Below are 26,636 nucleotides of genomic sequence, written 5' to 3'. Positions count from 1 at the left end.
GTGCTGGCATTGCTGCATATGAGGAGCACAGAGCTGTTTATCCTGAGGCTGCTGCTGGGCGCAGCCAGCTCTTCTCTGTGCTGCTGCGTAGATCCAGACACAGCTCTGTTCTCTGATTTTCCATTCCATTTCACCAAGGCAGTGATGTCTGGAAACACTTGTTAGCAGAACAATTTCTGTCTCACACTATCTGAATTCTGCTGATAAGATTAAGCTACAGTCCACAATCTCATTTCTGTATATTTCGCAGCTAGCAGGCATTGCGTAGAAAGCAGCATTGATGCTATATGGATTCCTTCTATTACAACTGCGTTGCCAATAAAAATGCAAAAGTGCCTTAAAACAATGCAATTTGAGGAGGTATCAAAGAAATTCCATCTAGGTCTGTAAAAGAGTTTATATATTACAGAGGGGGAGATAGAAAAGCTGTAGCATTATTGAGCCATTTAGAGTAAGATTCCCCATTACTCCATAAAGCCCACATCTATCTGGGTTTTCATGTGGGCTGACAGCAATTCTAGCTTCTTTCCACTTAATACAGTGGTGTGCTTCAGAGACAAAGAGGGAGAATGAGGCAACCTTCAATAGCACACGCCAACTGGCTGGAGCTCTAGAGGGGAAGGAAAACTCTTTCTAGGAAGATGGGGGACGTGGGGGAAGCATCACAGCTGCGCTTTTGCTGTGCTGGGATCTTATAATAGCTGCTACTGGCATCTTGCTCTTCAGTTTTGGAGAGAGGAAAAGGGGGACACTGCCTCCTGGGAACAGCAGGCTAGGAATCTGCATTCAAATTTGGCTTCAACTTGGTTATGAATCATGAAATTATAGAATCATTAAGGATGGAAAAGACCACCATATCATCTCGTCCAGCCATCAACCCATCCCACCATGTACACCGACCACGTCCCTTGGTGCCACATCTCCACAATTCTTGAACACTTTCAGGGTCAGTGATTCCTCCACCTCCCTGGGCAGCCTGTGCCAATGCATCACTACTCATTCCAGGAAGAATATTTTCCCTAACATCCAACCTAAATTTTCCCTGGTGCAACTAAAGGCCACTGCTGGCCATACAGCAAGAATTGTGATACTAAGCATGACATTGTAAATATGGTATTTCCCACCTTTTAAGATCTACGGGTAGATGGTTCCTGGCACTAGAAACCACCCCAAAGCATGCCATATGTGGAAATGCATTTCCCTTTGCCTCTCCATCTCATCCAGATGAGACATCAGGTGTCACCCAGCAGCTGATTCTCTTCCTTAACCTAATGCTTGACAGCAGACAGCAATCACTCTTACAGCAAGACGTGCTACCCTAGAAATGTATCCCCCAGTGTCTATGCACGGCGCTCGGGAGCAGCCGGGAGCGCTCGCAGCGCCGGAGCGGCCCCGTAAGCGCACAGTGACGGGCTGGGGCTCCCTCTGCCGGCCCAGGTGTTAAGATAGTAGGATCATAGAATAACAGAACATCCCTAGCTGGAAAGGACCTGCGAGGATCATGGAGTCCAACCCCTGGCTCCGCACAGAACCACCCAAAACCCAAATCCTATGTCTGAGAGCAGTGTTCTAATGCTCCTTGTGCTTCGGCAGCTGGGGGCCATGCACACTGCCCTGGACAGCCTGTGCCATGGCCACTGGCATTTGGGGCAGAGTGTTTTCCTGATATCCAACCTGATATCAAGCTAGGTACACACAGACTCACAGGGGATAGGGGTGGGGTGGGGTCCAAATGACTTCCTGAGGGCTGGAAATTCAGAGAAATAAATAAGTACACGTTGGATTATATTCCAGAAAGTAGACAGAAGGAGATATGGAGGGGTCAACAAGTGGCTTGCCATACAGACCTCAGTGACCCCATGTCATCCACTTTGCTGGGCATCTCCGTGCATGCCAGCATGCCGTGCAGCACTGTGCCAGCTCAGCAGCGTCTGGGGATGTGAAGCACTTCTGTGCATTGTGCCAGCTTGGCAGTGCCTGGAGTCACGGAGCTGATCTGTGTTGCACATCTGTATGGCACACACACAGCGTCCTTCTGTGCCGGCAACGTGCCCCATGCTGAGCCCTTGTCAATGGATCTTGGGGGCCTAAACACAGAATGACACTGACTGTGACATGTTTCTTCCCCAAGGAGCAAATCCAGCCGCTTTCCATTCATTCTGCAAATTGCAAACCCCAGGGGAAGGAAAGCTGATCAGGTGAGCAAAGCTTACTACCTTCACCTCAGGAAAAGACAAAAGGCAAAAATCTGCTGCGTACAAAAAAGTCTGCAGAGTTGCAGAGACTTTCCTTCAGAGAGGCAGCTCTGGGCAAGGTCACTTGGTGAAATGTGACTAAAACTTCTTGGATTGCTCTGAAAGCACAGGGACGCCTCTCAAAACCCACTTCACAGCACATTTCCCTGTGTGGAGGTAATTACAAAGAGTTTGGAAATGGAATCAAATCTCAAAAAAAAAAATAAAAATCAAATCTTAAATAGATGATTATTTTTTGTCATCTGGTGTCTGAGAGTGTGCTGCTGCTTTTTCTCTGTCCCTGCCCTCAGCATTCCTGGAGGCAAAGGAAGTGCTGATATCTCCGTGTGCTCTGCAGGGAGCTGAGGGACAGAGAACATAAGGACGGGCATTCAGAAGTAACTGGCAGCCCTACCCTGCATTTAGGACATACTACTTGTGAGAGTCCTACATGTAGAGGTGAGTCTGACAGCCTTGGCTTGAATCCAGTTTAGCTGCCCCAAGCAAAACAATCAATCTTGAAGGTGCTTTAAAAAGTAAAAAGTCACCGCTTTCCGTGGTAGTGTGAAGCTGAATGGCTTGCCCAAGGTTGTACAGGAATGGGGCCAAGCAAACTGAACTGCCTCCTGAATTGCTGAGTGACATCTAAAAAGCCCAAATCCCAACCCCTGGGATGTATTTGGGAAGAACCCAGAGCTCAGTTCCTGAATCCTGCATGGCTTCATATCAGTGTGAGGGGGTGATGCTGGTGGTTAATCATCAGGGTGGCTGCTTCTTAAATGTGCATCTTAAAAATGGGGCTCTGCTGAGAGCTGAGGGAGATATGAGCTTTAAAGCTGCAGTCGTCTTCTTTCCCTTCATGCATCCTCATCCAACATCAGCATCCAGGCTTCAGCTACATCCTGCCCATCACTGGCTGATGTTACCTACAATCATAATGCCTTTGCTGTGTCATCCAGAGTTGACCTTGAAAATGACTTAATGTATATTCATAACTCTATTTAATTTCATCATTAGCTCTCATGTATACCTAATTTATCATTGTAACTGTGTCAAAGTGAGAAGCCTGCAATTTCTCTGCCAATATACTGTTGATGTGGTACTAAGACATCATAGAATCATAGAATCACCAAGGTTGGAAAAGACCTAAAAGATCATCCAGTCCAACTGTTCACCTATTACCAATAGCTCCCACTAAACCATGTCCCTCAACACAACATCCAGTCTTTCCTTGAACACCCTCAGGGTCGGTGACTCCACCACCTCCCTGGGCAGTGCATTCCAGTGCCTGACCACCCTTTATGAGAAGTAATACTTCATGATGTCCAGCCTGAATCTCCCCTGCCACAGCTTGAAACCATTCCCTCTGTTCCTATCACATCAGCACAGTCTTCACCAATCTGCTCTTTTACTTTCCTGACTCCCAGACCCGGAGGAGCTGTGTTTTTCCTTAACCATAGCACTCTATCAAACAGCTATTGTTCCACCAATCCCTGTCCTCCACCTTCCTGAGCAACTACTTCCCCACTGTTAATGTAAAAAACTTTGGCAGAGCCAAGCTCAAGTCTCGTCACACCATAACACAGCCTCCCATCACATCTAAGAGTGCGTCTGGGGCTGTGTTTGGGTCTAGCTCATCCACAGACCTGATCTCTTCAACTCAGAAGCACTGCAACAACTCAGAGGAGGATGTCCCATGATGGATGCTCATCTCTCATCCCATACAATCCCTGCAGGCCATCAGTAAGGAGATGAGTACCAAGTGTCCTGGCCTCTTCTCTCAGGTAACAGTGATAGGATGAGAGATGGTGGCTTTAAGTTACACTAGAAGAGGTTCAGGTTGGATATTAGGAAAAACTGCCCCTGGAAGAGTTAAAGAAGTGTGGAAATGTGGCACTGAAGGATGTGGTTAGCAGGCAGGTGGGGGTGGATTGGGCTTGGGATGCGCTGGATGATCTTAGTGGTCTTTTCCAACCTTAAGGATTCTATGATTCTGAGCAGGCACAGAAATGGTTCCCTAAACAAGCCTGGAAAAGCCAAGAAACACATGGAAAAATAGCAGCAGAAGCTATTTACAAGGAAATGCAGGGGAGTACAAAGGACAAAGCAGAGGAGGAAAATCTGGTGCAAAAGAATGCACTGAGTGCTTTACTTACAAGCTGTGTAGGGCAGGCAGGTTACATCAGCGAATGCCACACAAGGTCATTAACAGCAATTACTGCAAGAGAAATCATTATGTCAAAACTTCGGGAAGCAGAACAACAAATGCACAACCGACTTAAAAGATGAGCAACAGTTCTAGAAGCTCAGGTCAGCACCAAACATAGAGTGGTGGTACAGACTGACAAGATAGTAGAGGGTAAGTAGGCAAAAGGACCGGTGCAAGCAAACACCCTGTGACTACTTGGTGTATTAGGAGCCAGTATCAATTCAATGATGAATTGAAAAAGGCAGCTCATAGCAGGATCTGCAGCCATACTGCAGTTATCAGGACAGCTGACAAGCTGTGTGTTGAATGAATCCCAGCAAGCTAAACAGAGTGCTGAGCACAACTCCACCCAAGTGCCTGCCATCAAAGAGATGCTACCAGACTTGGCAAAAGCAAAAAAGACATCCTCAGTGTTTGATGCCAGTGATGGGGACTGGTGTGAGCTCTGTGGCAAGGAGAGCAGCCACTTTACTGTGTTTTGAGCACCAGCATCGACATACAGATGGCTGAGACTGTCATTTGGGATCACAAGAAGCGATGCCGCCAGCCAGACACACTAACAAGACTCTCAGGGATCTGTGTCAGTGCTGATGACATTTAGGGGTAAAGATGAGCAGACAGTGTGCTGGAAGCTGTGACAGTTAAAGAGTGCAACTGGCTTTATCAGCCAAGAAAAGAGGGAAGCAATTGGACCTATTTGATAACACCAAACTGAAACTGAGCATCGCTGCACTCTGAGGTGACCTTCTGAAGGCAACCTGGAAGAAGTTCAACACAGGACAAAACTGCTCAAGAAGAAAGAGAATGCTGAAGCCCATTGACTAGTCATTGCAGAATGCTCCTGAGCACCACCAGCGCATGCTCCTGTACAGCAGCACATGGAGCAGTGACTTGTTCAGATCAGCATTCCAAGTCATTCCTGCTGAACTCACATCTGATTCATCCCATAATAAGCATCCACAACAGAAGTGCTGGTGACAGAACTTTCGACAGTGTTCAGCATGTTCATCCCCACACTTCAGAGCCAGCAGCCCTGGTGAAAGCAGTGTAGTTTCATCTTTAGACTGCTGCAATATAGTCCAGCCTTGCCACCAGCAACCCTCCTATCCTGTCCATGGATCCCTGAGAGAAGGATCTGCCCACTCTCAGCCATGTGCCACTCTCTGCCAGGGCCATTGGTGATCAGGACCAGTGGTGGTTGGAACTAGTGATGCTCATGACCAGTGATGCTCAGTACTAGTGGTGACTGGGACTAGTTCAGAGCAGTGATGCTCAGGACTAGTGGTGGTTGGGATAAATGATGCTCAGGACCTTTGATGTTTAGTACCAGTGGTGATCAGGACTAAAGATGCTCAGGATTGTTGATGCTAGGCCTTTATCAGCACCCAGGAGAGTTTTAATCAATGGAAAACCATCCCCAGCAGCAAGATGCTAGGGATTTCTATGCACCACATAGCCCAGGGGGCACCCTGGGAGGCACTCTTTCAGCTGGGAGAGGTGCATGTGGCAGCAGTGTTGAAATAGCTGAAGGGGATCTCTTTCCAGGACAGCCCTCCATGGAGACATGAACAGTGTTTGCTGCTGCCATTCCCTGAAGGCAGGTAGACAGCACACTTTCAAAGATGGAAAGTAAAGACTTCCGTGGGACTTTGTCAGTTGCACATTCCACTGCTCACCTACAGTCACCTGCTGTTGTTTTCCAGTCTTGTACATGGAAAAGAAAGAAAGAAAAAAAAAGGCTGTGCATTGCATGCAGCTTTTCAAAGCAGCCTGAAGGGGCTCCCAGCCCCGCAATGTGGGAGGAGATCAGCGAGATGCTGTGCTAGGTCCTGGGGGACAGAGCTGGCGAGCTGTGCGCCGGCTGTCGGCTGCTTCCCTCCTTCCCCACAGCACGGAGCTGCAGGGATGATGCTTCGCTGGCTGCGGGAGGGCAGGTGGCAGCCGCTGTGGTACTATGCTGCTCTGTGAGCAGTGCCAGCAGTGCCTTTGGCACCGGCTCCAGCGGGCAGGGGGAGTTTGTGCAGCAATAGCACCTGGAGACACGGGATGCTGTGAACAAACCCTGGCTGAGCCCCTGCTAAAGCAGGGGTGCTCCTCAGTTGCATCAGCACCAGCGTGAAGTTGTACCTTTGTAATGGCTTTCCATTCAACTTGTTTATTTAGAGCATTAATCTCATTATTCTAAAATGAGTCTTGTTTTTTTTTTTTTCAGGAGGGGAAAAAACAAATCATGCAAGGCTGTTTAATGTCATGTGTTGGATTCTGATCCAAGAGCTGTACATGTCTCATTGCACCAGCCTCAGCCCAGCAGCTTCTGCTCTGCACCCACGTACTGGAAGCAGTAATCTGCCCCCCCATTGCAGCTCCCATATGCACTCTGTGCTGGTGCTGTAATGTGATTGGAAACCCAGCAAGCCTGCTTTCTTGGGATGCTGCAGCTGAGCAGAAATCACAGGTGCCGCAGCAAAACATACTCTGAAACAGCACACCCGTATTTTTAGCTGCAGTGAGTGCTGACAAACAGTGCAGAAATGACTGATCTGAAAGTTGAGAGCTGAGGTGGCTCCTCTGGGTTAATGCTTGGACAGGGACACTGTTCCATCACCGCTGATAATGGATCTACAGTTGTAAAGGACAGATAAAATGCAGCCGTGGAGCTGCCTTTCATGGTACTCTGGAAAGCAGGTTCCATGCAGATAAAAGAAGCTTTTGTAAGGTTAAAAAGAAAGAGGAAATTAAAGGCAGCACTTCAATAAAACTCTGCTTTCCTTAGCAAAATGGAATATGCTTTGCTGGAAGTTTTCAGGCAGCCCTAGTACCTTGCCCAAGGAAGTAGCAAACAGTATACACACAGGAAATACTTACTAATTTAAATTATTTCATTTCTTTCCTCTTCCTTCTATATTCTCTAAAGGAGGATGTGCTTGTAATAGACTCCAAAGGCCACAGACATGCTCTATCTGTGAAACAGGGGGAGCCAGGCTTCCTGTCTGTTAGCAGCAGCTCTTTGGACAACCAAACCTCTGTGTTAAGCAGCAACATCTCTGAGTCTCATCCTCAGTGGCAATCACACTGGCTCTGTTCTTGCTAATACAGCCTCCAGGTACTGACCAGCACTCCTGCTTTGGTACCACCTGGGGACTCCCCATGTCTGCCCCATTCCACTGTCCAAACCATTACAGAAGATGTTCATTAGCATCAGTTCCAGTAACAAGCCCTGAGAAATGATCAGCTTCTGGCTGGGTTTCTCCTTGCCTATCCTGGCCCTCTGCGTCATCTATTAGGTGATGTCTGTGTAACAGCTGTGATTTTTGCCATACTCTGTCTAGAAGAAAGAAACAGGAGCCTCTGCCCAAGGTCTTTGCCTGCCCACAGGACAGTGCTATGCTGAGGAATGAAAACTCACCACCAGGGCCTAGACCAAGGTAATTACCTCACCCACACCATGGGAAGATGGACACTTCTTCAGGCAACCCCTAACACTCAAAATGTGCCCAGGTTGTCAGCATCATATTTGGTATATGGAAGTGGCCAGACCATTACTGCTCTGGCAGATATGAACCTCTATAATTAGTTATCTTCCTTGGGAGTGGTGTAAAATGCCTCAGAAGGCAGGTCTCACATAGTTGTCTGTGTGTGTCTGCATACATGTGCCATCAGCCAAGTCTGCTGCATCCCCCTGGACCTCATCAGCTGCAGGGTCTCAGCACTACCCAGCACTGTGTTCATTTGGTGTTCTGAATATTTTGTTCAGCTAAGAAAATGCTCTTTGCTGGTCTCAGACACGCACTGATTGGCATTTGGAGTAAACACCTGCAGCTGTCTTTTTTTTTTTTTTTCCTGGTCTCCTTTTCCTGGTAACATTATGTTCTCCCAGGGAGGAAAAACATTATCTTGGTGCTGGGATGATTCAATTACTCAGCAGTAGGTCAGAGAAAAAAACAAACAGTGAATGCTGCCTCTTACATCCTCTAAGAAAAGCCTTGCTAGAGCACAGGGGAGATGGAGTTTCAGACAGCATCCTACTGGGAAGGACCACAGAATCATAGAATTACCAATGTTGGAAAAGACCTATTGGATCATCCAGTCCAACTGTCCACCTGTTATCAATATTTCCCACTAAACCATGTCCCTCAGTACAACATCTAAATGTCCCTTGAACACCTCCAGGGTCAGTAACTCCACCACCTCCTTAGTCAGCCCATTCTGGCACCTGATCACTCTTGAGGAGAATTTCCTTATGTCCAATTTGAATGTCCCCTGGCCCAACTTGAAGCCATTATCTCTAGTCCTATTGCGACCAACACCCACCTCAGGACCTATGCCAACGAAGTGGATTGTACCCTTCTTTAATACCTTTTGTTGAAAAAAGGAGACTGACAAACAACCTGTGGTTGTGCATTTCTGCTCCCCCAAAACAGCTGCAATAATTAGCCTTATTACCAGTCCTAACTATCTGTAACCCACCGCCTTTGAGGGAAGTGTGAAATTCAGTTAGCACACACAAAACCCAAATTTCATGAATGGCTGTGCATGCTTTTGGAGAATCTCATTCTTCCAGCTAATTTTGGATAAGGGAGAGGCAGCTACAGATGTCCCCTGAAACACCCTGCCTGGAGACTGACATAAAACCTTCCTGTGATTTCCTTCGAAGGAAGATTGTGGCAGCATTTGTGTTACCTCAGCTTTACACTTTCCCTGGATGTTGGCACACACAAAGCATTGCAAAAGCTGGTGAGAAATTGCTTTCACAGAAACTTTCACGCTAGACATGCCTGTGCTGTCATCACATTGTAATTGGAGAGGAGAAGCAAGGAACAAAAATAATGCCCTGGCAATTAGTCAGAGTAGACAAAAAATGAAGGGAAAATAACGCACTTGTAAGAAGTATGGCAGAATGAATCTTGTTTGGGGCATGAGCACATGGAAGAATGCGGCCACCAAAAAACCATTTTGCTGAGGTGTGCCTGCAAAGTGCACTTGGGGAATAGTCTGAACAAAATCCCTCCTGACTGAAGCTGCTTCAGAGAAGTCTAGACTATTCTTACAGACCCGTAAACCACCAGAGATAGCAACACCCCAAATATGTCACTGCTACCTGAGCTGTATCATAGAATCATAGAAACATTAAGGTTGGAAAAGACCACTAAGATCATCCAGTCCAACCCTAACCCATCCCTAACATACCCACTGACCATGTTCCTCAGTGCCATATGTTTCTTGAGCACCTTCAGGGTCAGTGTCTCCCTCAGTCCCCTGTGCAGCCAGTACCAATGCATTGACACTCTTTCTGAGAAGCAATTTTTCCCAACATCCATTCTGAACCTCCCCTGGCACAACTTAAAGCTATTACCTCTCATCCTTGTCCTCATCTGTAGTGCTCAGCCACAGTGCTCTTCCCATGATTTCAAGTAGCCCAAGCAATGCCCAATCTGCCACAGCTCCATGTTAAGACCTTCTATTGCTCCGGCAGTACCGAGCATGAGAATCTGTTACTTCCCAGATCTCCTGCAAGGTGGGTTTCTGGTTGAGTTGTCCATTTGCTTTCATTGTTTTACAAGATGCACAAATCAGTCATTGCATTGGCTTATTTCCAGCACAGGCCCAGTAATACAGTCCCTTAACTGACCTGTTTATGCACTTTTGGATAAGGCTAAACTAATCTCCCAGATTGCAACCACCCCCCCCCCCCTCCTTTTGCCATCATGCTCTGCATACACAGGAAAAATATGCCAGTACATTGTTCAAAGAACAAGTGTGGTCAAGAGGCCAAAGACCCCAGAGCAATGAAACAGTGTCAGTAGATACAGCCTTAGGTGCCTGTACAAAGGTGGGACACAAAATATTCACGCGTGCCTGTTTGTATGTGACAAGCTGACTCTTGGACTGCTTTGATTTTCTGTATGGTGCCCAGATTGGATTCCCTTCAGGTCCATGGAAACCTTTTCAGAGATTTCAGTGGGAACTGAGTCAACTTCAGCAACATTTTTCAGCAGCAGCAAATACAGAGCTCATCAGAAATATGGTATCTTTATGAGGATCCTCATTTCTACTTCCTTACTTGTAGTTTTAGAAGTGGAGAAAATATTTTCTTAGGGAAGAAACCAGCCTTTCAGGTTTCCTCAAGAATCACAGCAGAGAAGTGATAGCAATGTTGAAATTCAGCAACCGGTGGTTTATTTTGCTGCTATCACATCTTAAATCAACTGAGATAAGAACAGAGGGGAAAATATTGTCTGAGAACTGAGATAGCTCCTCCTGTTCATCTGCCAGCTGTTCCAGTGTGTGCTTTGTAGGATTTACAGAGACGGACTATAATCACATCAGTGGGCTGGTGTCTATCTGCAAGAACTGGCTTCTGAATATTGAGCAACGCTGTGCTGTGAACTGAAGCAGTTTGGCAAGATTGGTTCAAGGAAGGCTGCTCTGTGATAACCCTGTGGGTTTTTTTTCCCTTAAAGCTTTTCAGATGGCTGCTGTTTGGGCTGAAGTTTTATCCACTGCATACACAGTCTAAACATACGGACAGCTTATCTGGTGAAAGGAATCCACCCAGCAAGGCAAAGGTGAAGGAGATGTTGCTTTGCTTACGCAAAAATAAAGAAATAAATACAGAAAAATATAAAGCAAAATTTTCTTTCTTTTACACTTGGTTTAGGAGCAAGACCCAGAGTTAAATGGTGAATAAGCTTTTGGGTCATGACCTTGGGTTTTCCTAGGCCTTGAAAACAAGGCTTTGCTAGTGCTTACAGAGGGACAAGGAAACAGCAGGAGGAGAGAGGACATCCACCCATCAGGCATTTGAGCACAATTCTAATTAGCTTTTATCTCTCCCTGAGCCATGCTGTACCATGTAAGTAAAGCCTTCAATGAGCAGTCACTGAACGCTCAGTCCTTGTCCCCCGGGAGCTGCCTGAGAACCCTGAAGCCCAATGGGCAGAAGAGCAGAACGCTGCCAGCTGTGCCAGCACTCAGAGCATAGACATGCTTTGGGCAGCTGAGCTTTTGCAGACAATTGCTTCTAAGCACCTTTTACTGGAAACCCAAAAATGAGAGAAAGCCACATTGGTTTTGATCTCTGAGTATCCCCAGCTCTGTTTGTCTTGCTTTGCTAACCACTGCACTCCCTCACCCCAAGAAATCTGATGCCCAGAGGAATGTTCAGCCTAAATTGAACTTCTGGATGCACAAGATGACTGTGGAGGTGGCCTAGTTTATTTGGGGAAAAGAGCAAGGAAATGAGCACCATGCTGACCTTGCAGCACAATGGCAGTGAAGTCTTGCTCAGCCATTTAGTTGTAGTCTCCATGGGAAAGACCTTAAGGTCTCAGGCCTCAATTAACATTGTTCTTTGCTTAACCTTAGAGTTCCTTAAACCCTACTTGAAGCTGCAGTGGTGATCAAGTGGAACCCAAGATCCTGACGAAGAATATCTAAAGAAAGGAAACTACATGGAAATCTGAAAGAAAGAGAGGAGATGGAAAACATGAAGCATCTTCACCTTAGGAGGGAGGTATTTCTGTTCAAAAAGGGAACATGGCACAAAGCTGGTAAGAATCTGAACCCATTGCCCAAGCATTCGAGATGAACTGTCTCCTTTATCAAAGGAAGACCTGGGAGGCTTGGGGTGCCAAAGAGGCAAAGAGACAGGAAAGTCTCCAAAGCAGGAGCCTTTAGCAAGAACAAAGCAAATGATAAGATTTTATTAATCCACATTTCAGAGCAGAACAAATTACTTCCTTAAGCACCTGGAAGTTTAGTTTTCCCAAGCTGGACTCCTGATTTTATTGGAAATCTTGTCTAAATCTGAGCTCATGCTTTGTTGCTGCCAATCAAGTGCATAGAACTTGATTTTGTAAAAGAGGTAGAAACAGAAGGAGATATATGCATGTAAAATACCTCTCTGCTGAATTACATGCGTTTGTTGTAGTAACAGCATGAGCACCCAGATGGGGGAAAGCACCACATGTCACCACCTGATCCAGGGTGGGTTCTCTATGCTGAGGGGATAGAGATTTGGAGGATGAATTTGGGTAATGTAGGGAGGATTGACTGCTATAGTTCCTCTTTTTAAGTTCATAGCAGTGCAAAGCAGGTCTGATTCATACTCATTTCAAGTCACTGCCTGTCGCCTGTGATGCTTTCTACAACCAGGCCAGCCTGCACAGGAAGAGCATTTAGTATGCAAGTATCACTTCTCGAAAACCCTACAAGAATCCAGAACTAAAAATGTGATTCACAAAACCAAAACAGAGCAAAACCAAACCTCACAGAACCATACCCACATGATAGGAAGGTGGTGTGTTGTCACCAGGCTACCTCTCAGCAACTGTTGGCCATGGGAGAGCCCTGCACAGGTCTGCAGTCTTTGCCCATATAAAGTATTTGCATTGACAACGCCCAAACATACAGTAGTCTGAAGTTTTAGCAGCAAGATATGAGGACTCATCGGGTAGACATGGAATACATTTATCCTCATGATCCGGGGTAGGGAGCTGGTGTTCCAGAGGCCTGTGTTTCAGTGAATGTTCATTTAGAGCTCCTGGATAATGCAAAGTGACAGCAAGCCTATCTGTTGCTCTGGTTGCTCACAAAAGGCACATCCCTTGCATCTAACATACATTGAAAGGCTCTTACAAGGCATCCTCCTCTGAAAGTTTGGTCTTCTGTCAGTGTAATGTTCTCAGTGCAGCCTGATTTATTTCCATTCAGGTGGTTTGGGTTAGTGAAATCCAGAAACAAGATACAGGACAGAAAAGGAAGACAATGACAGCAGTGGTTGGGTAAAGTAATATGAAGGAGTACTGCCCTGGTCAGTATAATGAGTTGATGGTCTTGCCATGTTTGTGATAAATTCATTGGCACCACAATAACTGATATAGGGCAAAACGAGAGTTACAAGCTTGGCTTAAAAGATCTCAGTCAGGGATGCAGACACTGAGCATTGCAGTCTGCCTAAAGGAATGCAGAAGAGACAGGGAAAGCTCACATGACACTGATAAATCAGTCCCTGCAAGCCATACTTGCAAAGATTAGAACTTCACTGCTGCATCTCCATGGAATTCAAAAGAAGCCACAAATACCTGTTCAGAACAGGATGCAGTGTGCTACAGACTGTTTCACAGCCAGGGTGATCTGGGACAGAGCTGTGCCCACATGGCCCCGCTGTACTGTTTTCATGTAAGGAGCAAAGAACACACGGCAGCTAGGATACGCGAATCAATTATAAGCCAGAAGATCAAACAGCAGTTCCATCTGGTGTGATCAGTGTCGTTCACTCCCTGTGCACAAACCAGGAGTAAAGGACAGGGAAGTCAAACATCTTTTACATTATATCCCCATTTTAAACAAATTATGACTCAAGAAGGGAAGAGGTCACTGTCACCTCCTCTCCAGTACCTTGGAAAGGGAGAGGGTTTGAAGGGGAAAGTACATTTGCTTCTTTTCCTGAAGCCAACCCAATCTGGGACACTTCTGTATGCTAATACAACCCACAGCCCAAGAAAGCATCTTCTTCTCTGATATCAGTACTCCCTTACAAAAGCAGTTTGGGTAACCAGGTAGACCTCCATTCATCGCTTGAACAGAGCTGACTTCAGTGGAGGTGGTCCAAATACAAGGGGCTCCAGACTTATATTGAGCAAATACATTACAAGCAAAACTTGAATAAGCCTCTATCTATTTGACATATCGGGCACTTGCTATTTAATTATACAGATGAGTAACACCAATGAAAGGGTGCTTTTTCTTTGCAGATTTGTTACAGGGGAATGAACGTGAATTAGGTTGTAAAACAAAACTGTGGTGTAAACAGTGTAATTGCTGTCTTCTCATCTGTGGCAATCAATGATCTGTAAGTCACTTTACATGGCTGCCCCAAGCCATTTCACCATCTTGCAGTCTGGGGGGTAATAAATAACATCTCTACGAATGAGGGAGAGAAGCATACGTACTCCAGTGTGGCACCCAGAGAGAGCTGTACTACATCAAAGGGGACCTCAGCCACATGGAAAACCATGTAGGAAATCTCTTGTTGACAGAGGAAAGATGGGCAGAGTGAGGTGCTTTTTGGTAGAGGCAGGCCTTCATTCTCAAACTTATTCATTAAAGCCACTGGAGGGGATGCTTAGCAGAGGTCACAATTTGTGCCAAACTGACATTTATTAGAAGCTTAACTAGTTTTTACTCACAGTTAGTAAAATGCTTTAGCTCTTATGTTTGTCAATTAGGCATGAGTTTTAAGTGCAATAGGACTCAGGGACCACAAAGAGGTTTTAGGTGACTTGCAAGGAATATTTTGAAAGTGGGGATGTTTCTTGATGGCAGAAAAGCAGCTAAGGATACAACTGAACCTCTCCCACCCCCCCAAATATGATGTCTTTCCATGCATTACTACCTCCTTGTGAAAGCTGTGCCCTATATACCTGTATAACAACGTTTGTGTTTTAGATCCTGATTGTGTAACTTCCTTAATCAGATGTTCTTCTCAACCACTGCTGAAAGGATCATCCCCCAGTTCTCATTCCTCCTTTCATTGGGTGCAGCCATGTTGCACCTTACTGGTGCCCTGGTGTCCCCATGTCTATGGAGCCATGTTGCACATTTATTGAGGAAGATGGCCAAAATGAAACCTAGTGTGCTGAGCAGAGCTGCCCCACCAGGTCAGAGGCTGAGAAAATGCTTTTTCAGCTGTTGCTTCATAGCTAGGGACCCATCTTGAACCTTTCGCATAAAACAGAGAAGTGAAATAGGGCTCTGGCTCTGACAAAGAGTAGCACTGAAGCATGTCCAACCTTTCCTCTTATTCAGCTGAGTGTCTGAGCCAATGCATGCAGATGAACGGCCCCACACAGCTGCCATGTGTCCATCTGCAGTATGACTGGCTCCAACACCATGACTGTGGTGATGGCTGGGATGTCCCTAGAGCCTGAGTTCCTGCAGACAGAGGGTGGCTGAGGATGGCAGGCTGGGCTGGATGCTGGGAGTGTGTTCCTATCCTATAAGACACTTATAGTGTATTCACAAATGAGTAGCAAATGCGGCATGCAGAAGGTTGAATCAGTGCAAAACTCTGACTCTCCAAGAGGACGTTAACTAAAATATCTGACTTATGGCAGAGAGGTGGCTGATTTGGGAGCTCTGCATATCAAAGTGTCAAGAGGAGACTGAACCCCATTGTATGAAACACCAGAGGCTCTCATCCACTCTATAGCCCTGGTGCCTTGTGAGACCTGTAGCAAAAAAAAAATCATGTCAACCAGTATTTGTTTCCCCTGGAAAGAAATATAATCATAAATCCCTCAGAGGCCTCTGCGTGAATGTAGAGCTCGGTCTCAGCCAGATTTTATCAAGGAAAAACAACAGATAGGAGTCTCTAGGACACCTCCTCTTCCCAAAGAAATGGCTCTCCTTTCCAACTGCATTTAGCATGTGGTTACTGGAACACGTTTTGAGCAACAGCCAAGCTGATGGCACTTATCTAACTGCTCAGCCAGAGTGCTGGAGGGAAACTGCAGGAGAGAAGGGGAGATTTGGTTTCTCAATCCCCAGTTATGCTTTCTGGCATTCCTGACCTCTGTGGGGCAACTGAGTAATTTCATCACCTTGTTTAAAAACAAAAGGAAGAACAAGAGGTGATGGGACAAGCTGCAGGGCTGCAGGTGTGAGAGGGTCAGGGCTTGAGCTAACCAAGACAAACAGTGCAAGAGCAGCAGCTCTGCAGCAAGCTGCTGCAGAAACAACCACAATCAATGCAGAGCAGGAGGACAGATCTCCACTTGTAACACTGTGGCCCAGTCCCAAAACCTCCTTACTTTCATCTTCCCCTTGTAACTATACTTTCTGCTCTGTGGCCACTGCTGTGGTGCCACCAAGCAAGCCACCAAGATGGAAGGAGTCTGGCAGGCAGTCTCACCACTTTCAGAGTGATGCACCGCATTAACACCTTATGCTAGATAAAGTTGGTTAGTGCTTTCTCCCTGAAAGGTGAAAACCTTGAAAACCTCCACAGACCTCACCGCTTGTGATCTCTATCAGCATCTTCCTGTGTTAGCAACGCTCCAGTTTCAACAGCACTCTGAGCTATGTGGTGCATAGCTCAGTGTTTGGATGATTCCCTTCTCCCGGCAGCTCTGCTGTTCTCTGTTTTTAACTAGAGCTCAAATTTACTCCCTCCACACTCATTCCTATTTCTAAAAGTGGCCAAGATTCACATCTTGCTCTTTGACTTATTGGAACATAATCTCAACTACAGCAGAGTATAAGAAGTATAAACTTCATCATCCTCCACGCAATGCACTGCTTTTACCCACGCAGAACTTCTAACAGTGACTGCCCATTCATCTCACATCATTTCAGACATTCTGCATACATCTCAGTTTCTGCTTCCTTTTCTTCATCTGACACAAATTAATCTCTTTTCTATATCCTGTTCTCACCAAACGGTTGGTTTCAGTAATAAAATTATACAGGGAACTTCTGCTGAACTCTCTTATTGTTTGTTCATCCTTTCTCTCCTCCCATCCTACAGGTAACCTGGGCCTATCCACACTTCCCCTTCAACTCTTTCCAGTCAGAAATCTGAAGGCAGCTGTCCTGTTCCATCCTCGTCTGCTATCAAGCTCCATCCATGCAAAGAGATGGGAATTTTTGCATGCTCATAATAGCTCTAATTTTGATTAGGTGAAGCAAAAGTTCTCTTTCTCTTCTTTGTCTCAGGCCCACAGGAATATGAGCTCAGAGCAGAATCAGTTTTGCTCGTCTCCAAATGAGTAATGCAAGTTCAAACTCAATTCCCAAAATACATGTCTCACCATCTCAGATCTGCTTGACTCCAGTTATTCTTAGCCCCCAAGCCACTGTGTTAAGAAGCTTAATTAAACTGATTTCCAACACAACAGCAAGAAAAATAAATCGTACTGAAATGAAAATATTTATCATAACTGCTTCTGGAAATGAGAAAGCTTTCTTCATTTTCAGGGAAAGCAACATGATGGTTGTTTAAGAAACCACTTCAAAGCTGATACTTTTACTGATCTGGACCTTCCAGAGTAAAAGAAGAGTGCAAAGTGTTTGCAAAAGACCCTGCCTCCATACTCTCTTCTCCATGACGGAGAACTCACACATCAGGCACATGTGATCCCACAGGGCTACTGCAGAACGTGACTGCCCGTCAGCAAGCTGTGGATTCAAGGAGATGATGGAAAGAAGAAGTCAAATGGGTAAATCCCATGCCCAGCATGTGAGATGTGACAGATCTGCTGTTCTGACCTGGGAATGCCTTACACAGCCATAAACATCTCCAGCAGGGTGAGCTCAGTGGAGAAGCAGCCTCTCTTCTGGAAGAGCTGTGGGCGCGTGTTGGAGACGTGATCTATGTGTTCCCCATTCATTTTCAGCTCCATTCACGTTGCTGGAAAACATTGCTCAGCTCCTACACCTCTCTCCAGCTTTTGTCTTACAAATTTTTCAGATAAAGCCACGCTGAAGCTTTAGGTTTTGTCTTTTTAAAAGCTGACAGATTTAAAGACCACTTTTCCTAAGCTCTTTGTGAATGCTGTAATAAATAAACAAAAACTGAAGTCAGTATTAAAGGCACAAAGATCTCTCTACTTGCATATCTCATGCAGTTTATGTCCTTACATCACTGCTTGTTGCTACATGAATACTCAAGGAGCTCATGGCAGCACCTGCAAGGATCTGGTCTGACCTCCTATGGGACAGCCTTTGGGATTCAGGTCTTCTTGATCCCCTCTATCCCTGTCTGCAGGACATTCAGTTAAAGTCTAATTAAGAAGAGAGCAGGAGGACCAGACCAATAGATCTGTAACACAGACCCATAGACTTGTCACATCTGTGATGAGTTTCTCCAGACCACACAAGTCCTGGCACTGCTTTGGCTTTGCAGCTGCCAAGAAATAAAAGCCCACTGCAGTGATGTATTTCTCACTTTAGGTCTGGCCTTGTGGGGAGAGGACTGATTTGTCCAGCCCCAAGGCAACTCACTGCACCAAGCCAGGACCACAACCATGATTTTCAGTGTTCATCTAAACAGCTGGGTGAAGGGTGATAGTACTGATGAAACAAGCACATAGCAGCACTGATAGCAGGGAAATGAGAGTTAGACAGTGGCTTGAAGGCTCACTAATAAGCTAGGTATATCCTGCCCAACCCTAAAACCGTCCTTTCAAGCTTTATGACTCAGAGGTTTACCACGAATCACTCCCTTTTTAGTTTCCTTTTGCAACCAAGAGAAGCATTTAGAGCTATCCCAGGGAAATGTGCAAGGAGAACCAACTGTGGGCTGAGCCAGCTGTGGGGTGAGGAGCCACCAACATGGGGCAGACATGCAGCCCACCCAAGGGGACACGCAAGCCTCCGTGCTGCCCAAAGCCCAGGCTCCAGAACTGAACGTGCTGCTTCCTGAAGTGAATACAAAGCTCTGGAGCTACTGAAGCTGTTACAAGGCTGGAAGGAATGAAGGGTTAGGAATGTGGAGGCTCATTCTGCACCAAGCAGTGTAATGGGGAAAGCTGTTGATCCTCCTTATCCCACCCTCTCAGTAACTCCAGCTCTGCCTCAGCTCCACTTATTCAAATTCAGCTCAGAATTAGTCTTTTCTTTGAGTAGTTTTCTGATGAGTAACCCAGTTACATCAGTGGCTGAGTCACAAAAAGCAAACCTTTATGCAGCGGGAGAAGCTATGGAAACTCCCTGTCACATCAGCTTTATGACTGCATTGTTCAGATGGTTCAGAGAAAGCAGCTTCTCTATAGCTCAGAGCTTGCCAGTGGATGGGAATGAATGTTTAGAAAACGTTAGCAAGTGATTAAATGGTACCTTAATTGAAAACAACAGAGCCAGAACCACACATAGGAGGGGAGATTGGTTCTCCTGGTCTCATGGGATGTAATAGCATGGGGACACAGATCTATGTGCATTTGCAGCCTCTGTTGCCATCTTCCTCTTTAACCTTAGGAAGACTGGAGTTTCAAGGCCTAGTACTAATCTGAAAGAAACTTGCACCCAGTTTGCCTAATTTTTCAGCTATGGGGAGAAGACAACAAATAACAGTGGGACCATTTATGCCCTACACACAATATGGGACCATATCCTACCTTTGAAAGTAATGAATGCTTAGGCAATGAGGACATGGCATACTAATCCTACTACTTTCCTAACCCACTTGCAGTTTATGGGCTTTCTGAGTATTGCATTGGATTCTCACAATTAATATCCCCAATGAAATTTTCTCCCCTAAATTTGCCTAACCATTTTCTGAAGCCATTTATTCTTCAGCATCTACACCAGAACAGGGAGTCCTATAGCTTACAGCCAGACTGTGTAAAGAAGTAATTCCTTCTGTTTGTTTAAAAGCCAAGTTGTCAGAAGAAATAAATAAATAAAACCATTTTGAGAGCTCAGGTTCTCATTTGGAGAACACAAACATACAGGCCTCTATCATTCTGTTCTTTATTCATCTCCATTGCACTCATGACAACACAGCCCCTACCACAGCCCCTTTCAGTCACTCCCCTTCCCAGCCATTACAAAGCATTCTCAAGTAGGAACAATCCTATTCCTTCTGCCATTCTTGTTGTCATTCTCCACATCCTTCCTATTGCATCTTAATTATTTTCAGCAAGAGAGTTAAGAACTGCGTGCACTGCGTGTGCAGCATCCCAGGTGTGAAGGCAAAACGTTTCTAGAGGAGCTTGTTTTTTTCCCTTTAGTGCCTTCTTCCTGTTTGAACAATACCTACCATCTGATTTGCCATTTTCTCTCTGCTGAGCATTGAGTTGACATTTTCATAGGGTTATATGTGATGAGTCTAAGCTTTTCTTTCTGAGAGGCAATATCTAATTTTAGACCTCACCGCTGTGCACGGTTAGGATTGTTTTTTTCCTTAAGTACATGAATTGCATCTGCTATTTACCATTCAGCCAATAAGCATTATGAGATCCTTCTGTTATTCTCTCCTGTCAGTTTTAATTTTTATTATTCTCTGTAAACTCTGCATCATCAGGAAGTGCTGTCATTTCCTTACTCACTTCTCTCCCAGATCATTTATGAACACAGTAAAAAGGAGCCCAGCACATATATCCACAGCAGTTTATTAGTCTATTCTCTCTCAGTTGTGAAAACTGTTTCCTTAGTATGCTTCACCCAGCCATTAGTCCATGAACGTGGCTTCCTTTAATAGGTTGAGTGATTGTTCCTTTTATATCTGGCCTTTTGACCACACTTATCCTCAGCTACCAATTTTCCCAGGACAGTCTGCAGCTCCCCAGTCTACACTTCCATCCTGAAGAACTTGGTGGTGGAATTCTCCAAAATAAAAACAAGCCAGTTTATAAGAATGCCACAAAGCCTCAGCGCTAGTGGTAGTCAAGTATTTATGTATTTAGAAGCAGTGCAATATACTGAGTCATATATGCCACCACTCTCCTGCTGGAACAGATCTCTGTGTTCTTGGCCCAAACACTGAAACATACCAAAATTCTCAAGTTGTTAGAGAATGTTTACGTGTGGTTATGCCTTGTGATGTACATAGGAGACAAGTCATTCGTGGCAAGCTCTGACAACTGCCACTGTGAAAACCCCTGCCTAATGACAATCAGTCAGCTGAATGTAATCAGGATGTCCAAGGGAAAAAAAATTACCCATTAAAACAACTGATGATTTTGAAAGAGTCTAATTTGGATTGCTTCCTTCTCAGTTACATTCCATTTCCTGAACAAAATCTCAGATGCTTACATTGCAAACACACAGTGCCTTAAGCCAGCAATTTTCTGTGCTTCCAGTACAGCAGCCTAAATATTCTTGGCATTATGGGTATAAATCACAAAATAAACTGAGCAAATATGCTACATCCCCACAAAGCTTTGTGGACAACTTAGCACAAACAACTCTGCAGGCAATCACTGCCATATGCAATTAAGCAGGTGCTGCTGTTCTGTTGTTAGGACACCTTAAGCATCTAAGGATGAGTTTGGGGAAGCTATATCTTCCCCCTTCTACACAAGGAACAGAAGTGTAAGAGCCTATACATTTGCTGTAATTTGGAGTTTAAGATACATATTGTAGAGTTGAAATAATACAATCATATAGTTGTAATTACAAAGTAAATGGATAGCCAGAGGATATCTAAGAAAAAACTCACCAGTGCTGAGGCTTTCAGTCAAAATGGATGCACACCAATGCTGTGACTTACTACAAAAACTCCACAAAGAAGCAATCTCCAGAAAGAAATGCTACCTTACTGGTGGTCAGCCCTTAAATGGGATCTAAGAGAGGTGGAGTCAAGATCCACCCCGTCTGAGAGCACAGCTAAACTACCTTCACCTGTGCTCCTATAGTTGATGTGTTGCTTGCCTCAGATGGTTAATTGGAGGTTCAGGCTGTGATTAGCAGTTTCCCTTAACATATATAAAGACCAAGTTCTGCCTTGGCTGCTTGTTGTTGACTATAAAGAGAACAGGGGTTCTGTGAAGAAAAGGTCCTAAGGAGAAGTTACAAAGCTGTGAAAGACAAGTTTAGAACCAAGACAGAGTTTTACTCTACAATGATGGTAAAATTTCTTTGTTGCTGTACTTGAATGGAAATGCTGCTCCCTCAGAGCGGACACTGGCTTGGCCAGGGAAAGAGAGTCAAAATAAACATTTCCTTGCGGTCAGAATGGTAACAGACTGGTTACATCCTCACACTGGATCCAACTACAACCCTTTTTATTTACACCCAAGCATGATGAATATATGTACAATAGCCAAATTAACAAATATTCCATGCTGTTGTTGTGTATGGATTATGGAGTCAGCCTTTGTTCTGTTGCATGCACCAGCTTTGAAAGAGAGCCTTTGTCAAGGAAAATGGCCTGCTGTTTGTGTCAGTTTCCCTGCCCAAAATGAATTCTGCATTTCTCCCAAAAACACACACTAGGCTTAAGTCTCCCTCTCACAAAGGCGCTCTGTCTGGGTGCCTTCACTTAGAACACAGATTTTATTTATTAAAACTGAGCATGAAATTCAGTGCCATGTTTATACTTAACCATGCAGAACATGCTGCTTCTCAGCAAGATAGGATGGTGAAGATAGTGATGGTGAACTTCCTCCTCCTGCCATGGTACTTCCATTCTTCCACCACCTTGGGTAACTGTCACCACCACCTTAGCGCCAAAGTGCCTTTGGAAACAAAAAAATCCCCTTCATTGCTCAAAATCAGAACAAAGACCTGCAGTAAGATCATCTTTTGAAACATCATATTAAAAAAAATAGATAGTGAAATGGGCTTTGCAGATGGTGGGGGGCTACCTGCTCAGAAGAGCAGGTGGGAAGGAAGCTCAGAGGCATAAGAGTAGATGTACCAGGATTCACCAAAGTCTCCATCCAACTAGCCCCACATTTAGTCTCTTTAGTGGCCAAACCAGATGCCTCACACTTGCTAGTCCTGTCTTAGTACAGTGTGTAGTGATACACACCCAAATACCTCCCTAGCCTCCAGCATTTTGTATCTTAGAGACTTTCAGATCCACAGGTAGCACCTTAATAGCCCTGTCTTGTTTTATTCCATGAGTTGGTCTTCAGTGATTTTTAACATCCACAACATCCTGCAGCAAGGCATTTTACAACTTAATCTCATTTTATGGAAGAATCATCTCCTGCTATCAACTCCTGTCTCAAACTTCTATTCCACTATTTTTCTCTGAGGATTTTAATTCTTTTCTTGGAAAAGACAGTAAATAATTGCATTATGTTGTACTGGATCCAGCCAGAACACCCAGACATTTGTAGGTACCAACTATTTCCAAAAATCTTTTTCCAGAAACATGAAACTATTTTTGCTGCATCTACACCTCCAGTATTTTGAGGAGGGCAAAGAGGCCAAAGCCATGGCATTAATGTAGTAATTTGGCAATAATTAGCTCCTGCAACATGCATTTTAAGACTGTTGCTTTGTCTTCATATGGCTGTGTATTGGTCCTCCAAAGGCTGATGGAGTTTCCATCGCAAGAGACAATCAAACCTGCAGAGCCCACAAACCTTCACCTTTTGTCTCAATGTGTATGAAGTATGCCACAAAGGGAGAAGCCACCAGTGAAGAACAACAAATACATATGATGTAGGCTGAACCAAACATATATCTGAGAAACAAGGGGGGAACCATAGTGGGGGTGACCTAAGTGCAGGTACATCAATCAAAAAAGGAAAGTCCAAGAAGGTGTGCCTCTCCTAATGAGCAGTACAGGCAGGCTGGTAACAATGGACAAGGAGGAGAATGAGATACTCAGCAACTACTTTGCCTCAGTCTTCACTGGCAACTGCTCTTCATACAGCCCTCAAGTGGATGGGGTGGGAGGTGGGGACTGGAGGAGCAGTGTTACTCCCACTGTAATCATAGTTCACAACCAACTGAGGAATCTAAACATTTCTAAGCCTAGACTTAGTGAAGCTTTTTATTCTGTCTCCCACAGTATTCTCCTGGAGAAGCTGGCAACCCATGGTTTGAATGGGTACACTCTTAGCTGGGTAAAGGACTGGCTGTAGGGCCTGGTCCAGAGGATAGTGGTGAATGGAATTTAATTCAGCCGGTGACTAATCAAACTGTTGTTCCCCAGAGGGTGGTACTTGGGCCAGTCCTCTTCAATATCTTTATTGATGACCTGGGTGAGGGCACTGAGTGCATCTTCATTAAGTTTGCAGGTGACGTTAAGCTGGAAGGAATCATCAATTTGCCTGAGGGTAGGAAGGCCCTACAAAGGAATCAGGACAGGCTGGATGGATGGGATAAAGCCAATTGTATGATCTTCTACAATACCAAATACCAGGTCATACACTTTGGTCATAACAACCCCATGCACTGCTACTGGATTGAGGAAGAGTGTCTGGTAAGCTATATGGATGGAAAGGACCTGGGGGCCAACATCTGGCTGAACATGAGCCAGCAGTGTGCCCAGGTGACCAAGAAGGACAGTGACATTCTGGCTTATATCAGACATAGTGCAGTCAGCAGGACAAGGGAGGGGATTGTCCCTCTGTGCTTGACACTGAGGCCACACCTCAAGCGGTGTATTTCAGCTGTAGCTCCATCATAACAGTTGTGAAACAGAGGGTCGCCTCCGCTGGTTCAGATTTTTATGAGTGCTCTTGTTCATCGCTTGTGAAAATGCACAGCTAATGGTGGTGATTATGTTGAAAAATAGTTTGATTTTTTTTTTTTTAAGTTGAGAATTTTCTCTACCAAATAGTGTTATTGTATTCTTTGTAGCTGTTGTAGTTCCCATGGAAATAAATAGAAGGCATTACTTTCGGATCAATCTACAGAAGAGCAGCTCTCCTTGGTCACCACCCAAAATGTGGGGGAAAAAATGTTTATCACAGACTTTCTTCATTTCTTCTGGCTACAAAAGGATCTGTGAGTAAAAGGAAGTAAAACATGGGACCAAAGCCATGGGTGGTCACTGAAATTGGCTTCTGCTATTGCGAGCAAACCCTCATCAATTGCTTCCCATACAGCAGAGAAGCTCCCTTTTAACTCAGCTTAGGGTTTTTTTTTCCCCTTTCATCTCCTGACAGAAATATCACTTTTCTTACTACTAAAGAACCTCTTCCTATTTCCAGAGTAAATGTGTTCATTCCTCATTAACACCCATTTGTTCCTATGCCAGCATAGTTCACAAACTTCAGGAGCTGGGGGGATTTTGTTCCCACATGGCACAGACACCTTTCCTGAAATGCTTTAAGATGATCACCTCCCCCTCTAAACCTTCATTTTGTTACACTCCATCAGCCAAGCTCTTTTAATCTCACACTGTAACACACCGCTGTCATTCCCATTCTCTACATCTATTTCACTTTACACTGACCATTCTAGGAAATACTGAGAACTACCCACAGCATTACAATGGATACTCCTAGCTGAGTTGCTAGCAGATGGGACCTGTACCCCAGAGAGCTGCAGATAAAAGCAGAAGGCTCTCCTTCCAGAGCTGGAAACAATTCCAGGCTGATGAATCTTAATGCAACCAGTTTATGAGGTAGGGACAGGGAGCTCACATCACCTGTACCCACAGTTTGGTGAAAGACATCTCACCTGTGGATAAAACATCTGTGAATGTCCTCTCCTGGGTTTGTAACTGGTCCCCTTACCCAAAGCAAGTGACAGAAAGAGCGGCTTTGCTGTACTTGGATGAGTATCAGGCACACAGAGTAAGACAGATTTATAGGGCAGCCAGAGCACTGACCCAGTACAAAATGATCATAGAATTAGTAAGGTTGGAAAGACCACTGAAATCATCTTGTCCAACCATCAACCCATGATGACCCACTGATCTGTATTTTGAGAAGACTGGCGTGGCTGAATGCATCAGTACCAGGACTGTAGTACTAGAAAGTCCCATTGCACAGGAAACATGTCCATTAATCCTATACAATGCACTAGGCTGAGATAATGTGTATTACATGGGAATCAGGAGGCTTTAACCAACTTGTTAAGTGCAGTGGACTTGTGTTCTGGAAGCTTTTAGCCTCTTTATAACCACATTCAAGATGCAATCATTGTTGCTGTGGAAATAAACAAGATGGGATATAGAGAAAGAAATGCTATCAAGTGGAGATGAGGCAATGGGAGCAGATGAGCCCTTATAGAACAAAGGGCTCTCTCGTTCTCGTGTCTAACAGAACAAAATATGAGGCAGAGTGACTGAAAACACCTTACAAAAATTGACTGTGCTTAGCTACGTTATGTAATAGGACATCAGCAGGTCTTTATCTAAATTACACAATCAGAGGCATATCAACCATTCTGTGTTTCCAGCCTTCATAAGTGTTCTCTTTTTTTTTTTTTAATCTGCTTTCCATTACAGCATCTGAAAATGTCTGCCTAAATCCTGGTGTTTATATGCACCATTATTGACTTGCAAACACTAGATTGCTCCCCAGAGTTCTTCCTTAATCTCCTGTGGCTCAGAGAACACGAAAACACCGAGATTATCGTGTATTTGATATTACAGATAATGTCTTCATCTTCAAGGCTCTAAACCCTCCCATGGCCCCTCTGTCAGGTAAATTCAACACTTTGAAACTCATAACCAGAAAGTACTTCTCTTCTGCATCCTGACCTTTGCTGTAACCATTGCAAATGGATGGAGTGCAGAGACAAAAAGTTCCCAACTCCTTCTGTGCAGCACATGCTCTTAA

The 26,636-nt window shown here is 44.9% G+C and overlaps 1 long non-coding RNA gene across 1 annotated transcript; it reads right to left on the bottom strand.

Moving 5' to 3' along the window:
* Nucleotides 1-14,837: 14,837 nt before the first annotated feature.
* On the bottom strand, nucleotides 14,838-21,676 carry LOC140253396 (uncharacterized). Its single transcript, XR_011903844.1, has 3 exons — nucleotides 21,605-21,676; nucleotides 17,713-17,998; nucleotides 14,838-15,674 (listed from the first exon to the last, which is right to left on the bottom strand). It is a non-coding gene; the product is annotated as an uncharacterized lncRNA (long non-coding RNA).
* Between the last annotated feature and the right edge of the window lie 4,960 nt (nucleotides 21,677-26,636).

Source organism: Excalfactoria chinensis, chromosome 5 (assembly GCF_039878825.1).
Source record: "Excalfactoria chinensis isolate bCotChi1 chromosome 5, bCotChi1.hap2, whole genome shotgun sequence".
NCBI lineage: Eukaryota > Metazoa > Chordata > Aves > Galliformes > Phasianidae > Excalfactoria > Excalfactoria chinensis.
The sequence above is the reverse complement of the archived record's forward strand: the minus strand, read 5'-3'. Positions and strand labels throughout refer to the sequence as shown.